This window comes from Tiliqua scincoides, chromosome 2 (genome assembly GCF_035046505.1).
Source record: "Tiliqua scincoides isolate rTilSci1 chromosome 2, rTilSci1.hap2, whole genome shotgun sequence".
Taxonomy (NCBI): domain Eukaryota; kingdom Metazoa; phylum Chordata; class Lepidosauria; order Squamata; family Scincidae; genus Tiliqua; species Tiliqua scincoides.
In genome coordinates, this window is record NC_089822.1 from 261682543 (window position 1) to 261695849 (window position 13307).

The 13307-nt window shown below is 44.7% G+C and overlaps 1 long non-coding RNA gene across 1 annotated transcript in view; it reads right to left on the bottom strand.

The window, feature by feature from the left end:
• Positions 1-12923, bottom strand: part of LOC136640542 (uncharacterized) — a 72150-nt gene extending 59227 nt beyond the window's left edge. The window contains exon 1 of the long non-coding RNA XR_010793800.1: positions 12866-12923. This is a non-coding gene — a long non-coding RNA (uncharacterized lncRNA). The remainder of the gene's footprint in view (positions 1-12865) is intronic.
• Positions 12924-13307: the final 384 nt, after the last annotated feature.

Below are 13307 nucleotides of genomic sequence, written 5' to 3' on the forward strand. Positions count from 1 at the left end.
GTGAAGCTCCCTACCCCTTGATTTACGAACTGCTCCCTCTCTTGAAACATTCCGGAGAGCCCTGAAGACATTTCTCTTTACACTGGCCTTTTGAGTTCCTGGTCTTTTAAACATCATTTCCTTTTTTATACCTTTAACATCAGGTTACAGGCTTGGGCCTTTTTCATAAACTGCTGCTGTCTGCTCATAAGAACATAAGAACAGCCCCACTGGATCAGGCCACAGGCCCATCTAGTCCAGCTTCCTGTATCTCACAGCGGCCCACCAAATGCTCCAGGGAGCACACCAGATAACAAGAGACCTCATCCTGATGCCCTCCCTTGCATCTGGCATTCTGACATAACCCATTTTTAAAATCAGGAGGTTGTGCATACACATCATGGCTTGTACCCCATAATGGATTTTTCCTCCAGCCCCGTATTCATCTTAGTCGCTCTCTTTTGCACCTTTTCCATTTCCACTATGTCTTTTTTGAGATGTGGCGACCAGAACTGGACACAATACTCCAGGTGTGGCCTTACCATAGATTTGTACAACGGCATTATAATACTAGCCGTTTTGTTCTCAATACCCTTCCTAATGATCCCAAGCATAGAATTGGCCTTCTTCACTGCTGCCGCACATTGGGTCGACACTTTCATCGACCTGTCCACCACCACCCCAAGATCTCTCTCCTGATCTGTCACAGACAGCTCAGAACCCATCAGCCTATATGTGAAGTTTTGATTTTTTGCCCCAATGTGCATGACTTTACACTTACTGACATTGAAGCGCATCTGCCATTTTGCTACCCATTCTGCCAGTCTGGAGAGATCCTTTTGGAGCTCCTCACAATCACTTCTGGTCTTCACCACTCGGAAAAGTTTGGTGTCGTCTGCAAACTTAGCCACTTCACTGCTCAACCCTGTCTCCAGGTCATTTATGAAGAGGTTGAAAAGCACCAGTCCCAGGACAGATCCTTGGGGCACACCGCTTTTCACCTCTCTCCATTGTGAAAATTGCCCATTGACACCCACTCTCTGCTTCCTGGCCTCCAACCAGTGCTCAATCCATGAGAGGACCTGTTCTCTAATTCCCTGACTGTGGAGTTTTTTCAGTAGCCTTTGGTGAGGGACCATGTCAAACGCCTTCTGAAAGTCCAGATATATAATGTCCACGGGTTCTCCCACATCCACATGCCTGTTGACCTTTTCAAAGAATTCTATAAGGTTTGTGAGGCAAGACTTACCCTTACAGAAGCCATGCTGACTCTCCCTCAGCAAGGCCTGTTTGTCTATGTGTTTCGAGATCCTATCTTTGATGATGCTCCTTTTACACCTTTTTATCTGATCGTTGTTTCTCAGAATGTCTTGCTGTTAATGTGTTTTGTTTCTTGTTTTTAATTCATGTTTTAAATTGTGTTTTTAATTTTTGTTGTAAGCCACCTTGGATTGCTTTGGGGAGAAAGATGGGGTACAAATAAAGTAAATAAATGCATGTATACATACATAAATACATAAATTAATAAATGCTGTGCCTGGTCCGACAGGTAGCCCGGGGCCACCTAGCCTCCTCTCAAATGTTTGGATTAACCAGGGGAGAGACAGTAGTAATTAAAACTAGGAAACTAGCTTTCTTTTAAGGCTGTTGTGTGTTGTAAGTCTTTTCTCACAATTACTTAATGCCTTTTGATTATGTGTAATCAAACCTTTTTCTCAATAAATCAGTATGGAATATCTTTCACAGGGCTGTGTGTTGTCTCGAGTACTGAGGAATGGGAAATCAGCTAATCTGGCCAAGTGCTCGGATTACTACATACCAGAGTCTTGAGATGTGGGTCCCTGAGCGTATAGGGAGCCCAGGGTCTACAAGACCTGGGAGAAGTCCCCAGGGCCTTGGCTGCCCTGGAGCTGAGGGACCGATGTTCCTAGGGTGGTGGTAGCATTACCGGAAAGAGGTACTCGTTGACCCTGGGAGTGGTGTACTCACTTGTTGTGCCTGTGTACATGTGGTCTAGCCAGTGCCTAGGCTTAAGAGGCTTGTACTCTGTTTTTGGTTTATTTCAGCTAAGAATTCTGCTCTGTTATATCTGAGTTTCTTGTTCCCTCTGAGGTAGCATGGGATAGTAAACCTCAATTAAGACCAGTGGACCAGGGAGGAGAAGGAGCCAACAGTGGACGAACAGACACGTCTCCAGGGGCTCCTGAGGGACAAAACCTGCAGGTCTGAAGAGGATCTAGAGATCTTTGTCAGGAGAGACAAGATCTTTGTACGGTGCAAGGTACCTGGGAGATTGAAAGCCCAACTGGGGGTAGGGCTTTCTTCTCAGGAAAACCTAACCATCAGGGACAGCATTGGGGGAGGTGCAGTGATCTGCAGTCAAGCTGCTGGCTCTGTGCTAAGATATCATATGGAGCAAAAAGCGTGAGGCATAAAATTTAAGCTGGAAATTTAAGATAAGTATGTGTTAATATTGTCCCCGGTTCTGACTGACTGATTTGGCTAAAAGCCCTGGATACATTGGAGGTGTTAATGGGAGACTTTTTAAGGACGTTGAAAGTGCTCTCTCTCTTTGTAGTGGAATAAATCGGTGGTGGATTATAACTACAACTATAACTTGGTGTGTGGATTAAAATCCAGAATTGTTTTTGGACATAATTCTTATTAGACTTGAAAGAATTTTGTTATACTAGAGACGGTGAGACTGTTTCTTTTGTTTGTGTCTCTCTCTCCATTAACTACACTGGACTGTTATCTGCAAGAGCTATGTAAGGAATGTCTGGCTGGCAGAGCAGTACAGATGTGGTGAAAGTAAGGAGAATAATACACTGTGGACATCTTGTGGATTAGAGAGAAATTGCAAGATGGAACCTGTTCCAGAAATTTGGATTCAAATGATGTTGACAAATATGGAAAGACTGCTTGCAATGAATCGACAGCAGCTGAGCAGCAGATTCAAGCCAGTTTGGAGCCTCTCTCCCAACAGATATGTGTGTGCAAGGAATAGTTGTAAGATGTGAAGAAACAAGCAGAAGATAAACGGAAAGGATGATGGTGAGGGATGAAATCACCATCAGAAGAGCAGACATGGAAATCAGAAGAACGGACACGGAAAGAAATCAACAGGATGAAGAGGGGGCGCTGATGGAGATCAAGATAGATAAGATGGACAGAGTAACATGGGTGCAAAAAATACAAAATTTGTTGAAACAAGAAGGAGAAAAAACATCCCAGTTAACTGGAAGAATGAACACACCTTATACAAGAAAGTGTGGATCTATTAGATTTTGTTATAGAGATAAATTATTAAAGATATTACAGGAGCAAGAAAGAAAAGAAACCTGACGGTTAAAGAAAATTGGAGGATTGATTTAGTTAATTAACAATGGCCCAAACTTACCATATTTTTCGCTCCATATGACGCACCTGACCATAAGATGCACCTAGTTTTTAGAGCAGGAAAACAGGAAAAAAAATATTCTGAACCAAATAGTGTAATAAAATATTTAATAAACTATAACAGAATAACATTTGAACCATGTAAAGTGAACAGCAGGCAACAGTGGCATTAAGAACCATCATCACTGTCATTAACAAATGGAGAGACTTAAAGGTTTGAGTACTCTAGTTTTCTGGAAACCCCAAGAACTCATCATTGCTAGAGTCAGAATTTGTGAAGCTCATTTGCTCACAATCACTGACATCACTTTCTTTGCTGCCTTCATATAAGGTACCGTTTTCACTTCCATCTAAGGCATTGTTAATGCCACATTTTTTGAATGACTGTACAACGATCTCCTCCTTTACTGAGTCCCATGATGTTTTCACCCATTCACAAACTTGAGTGATGGTGGGCCTCTTCATTCGTCCAGAAGATGTCAGATCATGATTACCAGCAGCCATCCATTTGTTCCACTCTTCTCTCATTAAGACCTTAAATGGCTTGTTGATGGAAACATCAAGAGGTTGCAACTGGCTGGTAAGATCTCCAGGAATTACAGCTAGATGAGCCTTCACTTCTTTGAAGCACTTTTTTGTTGGTTCGCTAATATGTGCTCTAAACTGGTCAAGCACTAATAAGGCAGGCTTTTTCAGAAGTCCTCCAGGACGTTTGGACCACACCTTTTCAACCCATATTCTCATTCCATTTTCATCCATCCATCCTCTCTCATGTATATGTACAACTCCTCCTCATGGAATCACTTCTTTTGGAAATGTTTTCCTTTTGAAAAATCAACATGGGTGGCAATTTGGTGCCATCGGCACAGCAGGACAACACAGCTGTGTAATGGGTCTTCTCATGCCCTGAAGTTTTCACAGTGATGGTTTTGGCACCCTTCAGATCTACAGTCCTATTAGATGGCTCATCAAAGGTTAGCGGGACTTCATCCATATTCCCAATCTGGCCAATTTCAAAGCCATTTTTCTTCCTAGCATCAATAACAAATTTATGAAAGAACAGAATCTTAGATTCATATTCTTTTGGCATTTTTTCCCCAATTCTAGTTTTGGTCCGCACAGCAAGACCACATCGCCCCATAAATCTGTAGCACCATGATGGTGATCCTGTAAAATCCTGAATGCCTTTCTCTATAGAAATGCGTTTCACTTCAAATATGATCATTTTTGTCGAGACAGAGAAGCCATTATTCCGGTGATGTATGATCCATTCTTTCATGTCCACCTCCAACTGTGGCCACTTTGCAGCATGCCCACGGAAAGTGTGCTTACCGGTACTTTTATCTGCTTTTTGCAGCTGATCCTCCTGTTTCCTCCACTCTCTAATCATTTTTTCAGTTGGAGGAGGCCCAAAATGTCTCTCCGCTGCTCTGTTTCCATGCTCCTTAGCATATTTTACTACCTCTAGTTTAAAAGGAATTTTATATGCTAGCCTTTTCTGCTTTATCATCCTTGCACTGGTAGAATGAGGTACTGTAGTATTTTTCTGCAAGAAATGAAGGAATTGTCAGTATCATTTCTTCAATGTTTACCATTGAGCACTAACCATTTGCGTTGTCACTAAGCACTGAACATTTGCATTACCATTGAGCGCTGACCATTTGTGTTACCACTGAGCGCTGACCAGTGAGTGATAAAGTTTATTTTTTTTTTAATGAATTATGCCCCCTGCAGCCAGCATTCATAGTACCTCAGACAAGCCCAGCCGTTGAATGGAGAGCAATGCGCATGCACACTGCTGTCCCCACTGTCTACTAGGAAACACCGCCTACTACAAACTCTTCTCCAATCAGCGCGGCGATCACACAGCCAGCAACAGCACTCACTCCTCACTTGCAGCCTTCCTTCCTCCTCTGTACGATCTTCTCCTTCTTGGCCGGGACCCACTTCTCCACGCTGCCACCATGGAATTGTAAATTTCCTGCCTGGACCCGCTCTCCTTCCATGCAGTCCCTGCTTTCTGATCTGGCTGCAGGCTTCCCCACAGCATCATTAAGGTCCCCAACCTGCACTTTTTTTTGCTGGAAATGTAGAAGTGTGGAAGAATTGCTTTATATTAAATTAGATTGGAGAATTAGATTGGAGAATGGTAAAGATATATTATAAGAGATTGTTGGTTCCATTATAGTTTGGAAATTATTTTTATTTAATATTAATGAGTAATTGAACTAGTTGAGGATTGATAGAAAGTGAATATTTAGAAAATATAGGGAATTTGGGAAAATTATATATGATATAAGAAATGCATAAATGAGGAGAGAAGTAGATGGAAGAATTGTTTATATGTGCTTATTTTTAAAAAACAATATATATATAAATAATATAAAGACTACATATATATTAGTATATATATATATATATATATATATATATATATATATGTGTGTGTGTGTGTGTGTGTGTGTGTGTGTGTGTGTGTGTGAATATTTAGAAAAGTGAATATTTAGAAAATATGGTATAGGGCAGCCATTTTCAACCTTTTTCAGCTCACGGCACACTGACAAGGCACTGAAATTGTCAAGGCACACCCCCTGTTTTTCACTTACATTAAATTACTACATTACAATTAATTTTTAATTAATATAATTAATGCAATTAAATCATGACATGACAAAGGGCACAATCCTAATCAGGTCTAAACAGAAGTAAGTCCTATGTTGTTCAATGGGGCTTACTCTCAGGAAAGTGTGGTTAGTACTGCAGCCAAAGACTCACGAGAAGTTTGGAGAGTATGAAGTGTCTGGTGTGCTCCCTGGGGCATTTGGTGGACCGCTGTGAGATACAGGAAGCTGGACTAGATGGGCCTATGGCCTGATCCAGTGGGGTTGTTCTTATGTTCTTATGAAGTCTGGAGTATATGTGATTCTGGAAAGGAGGATAAATGTTGTTATGAAAGTGTAATGCCAGAATGTGCTGGCAAAGAGAGGTCAGACTGCGCACATAGTGGGTGAGGGGCAATGAAGAGATATGATTGAAAGAAGTGCAGGATTCAGCTGGAGTTGGGGGAGAATGTGAGGAAAGCGATTCTGGACCTTTGAAAGATACGGAGGAGTGAAGGGAGGTACAGTAAGAGAGGTGCTAACCCTGGTTATCAGATTTGGGGGGGGGGAAATGTGCCTGTGGGAAGGAGTGGGGTGGGGAGAAGTGCCAATTGCCTGCTCCTGTATTTAAGAAAAAAGAGTGAGATCAAGAGCACGATTTTAGGCATGTCTACTCAGAAGTAAGCCCCTGGGGTTTACTCCCCAAGGGGCTTACTCCCAGGAAAGTGTGGATAGGATTGTGGCCCAATGCCCATTCCCTAAAAGGCAAAAGACAAGGAGCTGCAGGCAACTTTGGGGAGTTGCAGGCAACTGTAGCACCAGGACCCTTTTAGCCAGCCAGTTCTTGGGCTGGTGGCCTCCGTAGACTCGCTTGCTTCCTACATGCTTGCCTGCTCCTGCCTCCCTCCTTCTCACTCCGAACCTCTCTGCCTGGACTTAACACCCAATCCTAGGCATGTCTACTCAGAAGTAAGCCCCATAATAGTCAACTGGGCCTATTCCCAGGTAAATGAGGATCAGGAGGCAGCCTTCCTCTCGCTCAGCAGCAGGAGATGCAAAGCAGCCTCAGCTGCTCCTTTCTCGCAGGCTGCCACGTGAGGGTCAAAGCAGCCGCTTCTCCCCCACGTGTGCGGCTGCTGCCTGTCTCCTCTGGCCCCGCGGCACACCTGAGGCTGCCTCGCGGCACACCAGTGTACCGCAGCACGGCGGTTGAAAACCGCTGCTATAGGGCATTAGAAAGAACATCGTATATTATATAATTAAACGGACAAATTAATAAGAGGTAAAAGCAGATGATTAGGAGATATGATTAATTAGCAATGGTATATGGTATTTAGCACTCCTAAATGTATGTTATATGTTTGTATGTCTCTGTGTGTTAATTAAAAAAAAAATTAAAAAAAGATCAGTGGACCATACCCTCAAACTGAGAGACTGGATTCCTTGTGTGGGGGTTTCCTGAAAACTACATCGGGCATGTGAACCCTTGACCCACTGTAAGGTTGGGATAGTGGGCCTGAGAAGGGGGTATTGAAAAGCTAGGGTGCCCTGGGTTCTGAATTCCTGACTTTATCATAAGGGACAGACGCAGAGGCAAGGGAAAGAATTTGGCATGCCTTGACAGACATACCACTTCCCTGGGTGAAAAAGCCCCATGGACAGGTGTTGCAATTTTATGTACTGGTTGCCATTTTACATACACTGGGCAGCATGGTAGATTTACCTGCTGGCTCAATCATGCTGGTGACCCAACTCTGCAGATGCAGCTTAGCACTTTGGATCAGTACTCCTTCCATGTGGTTATGTCATTTAGGGGCAGCCCCATGGAATCCACTTATGGATAAGTGGGTCTCAGGTGATGGGAAGCCTGCAAGATGCCTCCTTCTCACCCCACAGTTCCCTTTCCCAAGTCTACCTCTCATCCTGCCTTCCACACGTTGCTGACATCCTGCCCTGCCTGCTGTAGCAATGTGTTCTCCAATGGCCAGTCATGCACATTAGTATTATTACAAATACAGCATCTTATAGAGCAGCGGTTCTCACACATTTAGCACTAGGACACTCTTTTAAGAATGAGAATCTGTCAGGACCCACCAAAAGCGATGTCATGAACAGAAGTGACATCGTCAAGCAGGAAAAATTTTAATACTCCTAGGCTGCAATCCTAGCCACACTTACCCAGGGGTAAGTCCCATTTAGTATCAATGTTAAAAGAATATACACAGTAGCTTGTTAAAAGTACAGGTCTTTAACATTTCCCCAAATGCAGTCACATACCAGGGGAGCATCAAGTCTATTAAAAAGAAAATACTGAAATGAATGGAAACCCACCTAAAATTGACTCGTGACCCACCTAGTGGGTCCTCACACACAGTTTCAGAAACACTGTATAGAGAATGCCAGTATCTTACTGAGAGTTCAGAATGGGACTCTGTGCATCATATGGTGCCTTAAATGTCAACAGGCGCATCCTAACACCTGTATATGTGTTCACCAGAAACAAAATCCAATAGACCCTTACAGATGCAACATACAGCACAACAAAGAATGGTAACTCTGGGAGTGCTCTGACATCAAAAGGTACCTCCTCAAACAGACAATGATTTCCCAGGAGCAGAGTTCAGAAAATCAGAGGTCTCCTCAAGGCCTACCAAAGATATCCTGGCAAAAGCTGCCCTTTCATTACTGGTCATGTGCCACACTCTGCCCCTCCCACACCATCAATTGGAAAAAGAAGAGGAATATGTAGTGGAAAAGGCCCAGGAGGTAGTAAAGGCAAGTGGATGGAGGGAGGTGGGTGCCATCTGCATCTCTTAACTGAGGGTTACCCCTCAGTTGGCCCCATGAGGGATTGGCCTTGGTTACCAACAGAAAAACATGGACTGCCACCGTGTGTCTGCCTGGGCCCTGCACAAACCAACCTGCTCCACTTGGACGCCAAGAGTCTTCCTCAGCTCATCTTCACCCAGGTTCTGATCTTCCAGGGGAAGCACCGAGACTGCATGTGAAATTTCAAGTCCTGTGAGTGACAGAAGGGACATTTTATGGTTTAGTCCACCTCTGTTCATCTTTAGAGGTGGCAAGAGGCAAAGAAGGCCAGATCCTTGAACAGCTGTGTTCAAGCAGGACTTGGCTTCAAGGGCCCTGTCATCCCGGGAGCATGGCAAGCCACCCATGTTAAAATTCCCTCTGCCCTGATGGCTAATAGAGATTCCTAGACCTGGCAAAAGGCAGGATGGGTAAACTGGGACAGAAACCTCCGCAACTGCCTCTTCTGCAGGGCTGTAAGGGGCAAAGGCTGCCATGCTCAACAATTCTGGAAGAGGCAAAAACGGATGCACCTGAGGGCAGAGAAAGAAAGAGCACCAACTGAAAGAAGGAAGTGCTGGAACCTACAAATTTCAAATTTCCTGCCTGCAGCCCGTCCATCCATATTTCCATTCACTTCCTGATCACTTTCTCAATATTTTAGCCGCAACATGTATGATTAAAAACATACAGTATTTCTGTCATACATGGTTTGTTGTGTACATAGATCCCCTTCTGAACAGTAAATAAATGTGCATATCTCAAATTATAAAAGTGTGATGCACAGTTTTTTTACAGGATTTACTGGAATGGAGCAGAGCAGGTCCTTACCCAGGGAAGCCACATTCTCACCATCCTCCTGCAGAACTTTCCAGAATGTGGTCTGTTGGCTGGACTGCATTGGCATCTGCTCAACCACGTGGAAAGGCACATCCATCTTCCTGGGGTTCATCGCCTGCAGGACATAGGAAAACATTCCACCACCCACTTCAGATTGTGCTGTATTGTGAATGGGGTTAATTCACAGATGTGACTTCATGCCCTTTTAACTCCATAGTCCAGAAGACTTCAGGTAGACTCAGCTTTCAAAAATTGTACCTATGCACACTCCAAGGAATTGACCATGGTGTGCAGGGACAGCTGAGCAACCTATGGTCCGTGGGTCTGTATGTATGTTGGAGTGTATGTTTGTTGTAAGTAATGTTTTTGTACTTTTAAAATGTGGACTTGTGTGTGAGAATCTAGATGGCTTCTCAAGATTCATAAGTGAATGGGAGACAGGATGAAAGCTTTATACCAAGGAGGCAAGCTAGAGGAGGGGGCTAACTTTCTTGCCCCCCCCCCACACACATCCATTCCTGCCAGCTGCTTATATCCCAGGTGGGCCCTGAAACTGAAAGACACTTTTCTGGGAGAAAAATTGAACTAGGGTGTGAAGTCTGGGTCAAAAGCTAGGGCATGTCCACTTCCTGTATGGAGCTCGAAGGCATCCTTTCAGATCTTGCTAATTTGGAGATGGGAAGGTTATCTTGCTTCTTAGTGGCAAAGAGGATCAATTTAAGAAGTCCAGTACAACTAGGTGCAGAAGGATGTGCTAATTAAGCTGAGATTGTGTTCAGCTGAGATTCTCTGGCTGGGATGGGGTGAGAGCAGGTGACTGTGAATAGCCCTGAGATTGAGACAGCCTTCTGGAAGAGTCTGGATCTCGCTCTTCTGACTGGCTAACAACATCTTCTAAGGAATAAGAAGGACCTCTCAGCAGGGAGGGGTGATGGCTTGGGGGTCCGCCTGGACTCACAGCCGCTGCTGGATTCTCAGGGGGCAGTTGTGGCCAGTGGGGCCTTTGCCCAGCTTCCATTGGTTCACCGGGGTGGCTGTACTTGGATTGTGCAGACCTGGCCACGGTAATCCATGCCACAGTGACATTGAGGTTAAATTATTGTAATGCTCTCTATGTGGGGCTGTCCTTGAAGATGGTTCAAAAACTGCAACTAGTGCAAAATGCGGCAGCCCGTGTAGTTACTGGAGGTAGGTGGTTTGACTCTGTTGGGCCGCTTCTCCAGCAGCTTCACTGTCTGCCCATTTGTTTCTGGGCCCAATTCAAGGTGCTGGTTTTGACCTTTACAGCCCTATACTGCACTGGGCCAGGGTATCTTTGAGACCATGTACTCTGGCGGACAGGAGGTCTGGTCTAGAGGGTAGAGCCTCCATTAGCCCAAAGATAACATCTGAAGGTCACCAGTTCAAGGCCACCAGCAGGTCTGTGAATGGCAAGACCTTGAAGCAGCTGGCAAGCTGAGCTGAGTTATTCCACCTGCTCTTTGGTGCGAGCAAAGAAGCCCTTCAAGTGAGAGACAAAGGAGCTGCTTGTCAGCCAGCGTGGGAGGCAACTGGAGGCCAGAAGTGATTCCAGACCTTTCTGTTATTGTAAAAATCCCCTCAGGGATTTAGAGATAGCCTGCCTTTGTGAACCGCCTTGAATAAAGTCAGAGTAGTAATCCGATGACCAGAAAGGCAGTATATAAATAACAGGATTATTATTATTTAATATTATTACTCCCATACAATCCAGTTCGTCCCCTTAGATCATTGGAGAAGGCCTTTTTACAAGCGCTACTGCCCAGGGAGGTACGTGGGGCAGTGGCAAGAAATCAGGCCTTCTCCGTAGTGGCACCAACACTGTGGAAAGCCCTCCCCCTTGATTTACAAACTGCTCCCACTCTTGAAACATTCCAGCAAGGATTGAAGACATTTCTCTTTACACTTGCCATCTGAGTTCCTGGCCTTTTAAAAATCATTTACTTTTTTACATCTCTTTCACCTTTAACTTCAGGTTACAGGCTTGGGCCTTTCTTATAAACTGCTGCTGTCTGCTCATTTTACACCTTTGATCGCTGTTTCTCAGAATGTCTTGCTATTAACGTGTTTTTTATCTTGTTTTTAATTCACGTTCTTAATTCTGTTTTTAATTTTTGTTGTTAAGTCGCCTTGGGTTGCTTTGGGGAGAATGGTGGGGTAGAAATGAAGTAAATAAATACATAAATAAATAAATTCTGTCACGGGTGCCTGGTCCGACAGGTAGCCCTGGGCCACGTAGCCTCCTCTCAAATGTTTGGAATAACCAGGGGAGAGACAGGAGTAATTAAAACTAGGAAGCTAGTTATGTTTTTAGGCTGTTATAAGTTTTTCTCACAATTACCTAATGCCTTTTGATTATGCATAATCAAACCTCTATTAATAAATCAGTATGAAATATCTTTTACAGGGCTGTGTGTTGTCTCAAGTACTGAGGAATGGGAATTCAGCTAATCCGGCCTAAGTGGGATTAATTCAGCTAAGTGGGTCTCAGGCGATGGGAAGCCTGCAAGACGCCTCCTTCTCACCCACAGTTTGCTTTCCCAAGTCTAGCCCTCAACCTGCATTCCACACGTTGTTGCCATCCTGCCTCTGCCTGCTGTAACAATGTGTTCTCCAGTAGCCAGTCATGCACACTGGTTTTAATGCAAAGAACAAACACAGTCAGCATCTTACTGGGAGTTGCAGTATCTTACTGAGAGTTCAGAATGGAATTCTGTGCATCAGATGGTGCCTTAAATGTCTACAGGTGCACACTGACACCTGCGTACATGTTCACCAGAAACAGGATCCAACAGACCCTCACAGATGCAACATAGAGCACAGCAAAGAATGGAATTCTGGTACTTCTGGCATCAAAAGGCATCTCCTCAAACAGACAAAGATTTCCCGGGGCAGAGTCCAGAAAATCAGAGCTCTGCCCAAGGCCTGCCAAAGACGTCCTGGCCCCAAAGGATGTGTGGCAAATCCTGTCCCTTCATGACTGGCCATGTGACACATTCTGCCCCTCACACAACCTCAACTGGAAAAAGAAGAGGCATATGGAATGGCAAAGGCGCAGGAGGCAGTAAAGGCAAGTGGATGGAGGGAGGGAGGTGCCACCCAGCTTTCTCTTACCTGAGGCTAACCCCTCAGTTGGCCCCATGAGGGATCGGCCCTGGTTACCTCCAGCACAAAAACATAGACTGCCACCATGTGTATGCCCAGGCCCTGCACAAACCAACCTGCTCCACTTGGACGTCAAGAGCTTTCCTCAAATCATCTTCACCCATGTCCTGTTCTTCAAGGAGAAGCACCGAAGCTGAACGTGAAATTTCAAGTCCTGTGAGTGACAGAAGGGACATTTTATGGTTTAGTCCACCTCTGTTCATCCTTAGAGGTGGCCAGACGCAAAGCACGCTAAATTCTGGTCCCTTGAACAGCTGTATTCAAGCAAGACTTTGGTTCAGGGGCTCAGTCATTCCAGGAGCAACAAAATTCCCTCTACCCCGACAACTAATACACCTAGGGCACAATCCTAACCCATTATCCAGCTGTGACCTAAGGACAATGCAGCTCTGATGTAAGGGAACAAACATTGCCTTACCTTGAGGAGGTCTCCATGATTGCCCCCCAACTGTAGGATGCAGCCCATGCCCCACAGGCACAGCTATGCCAGTGCTGGAA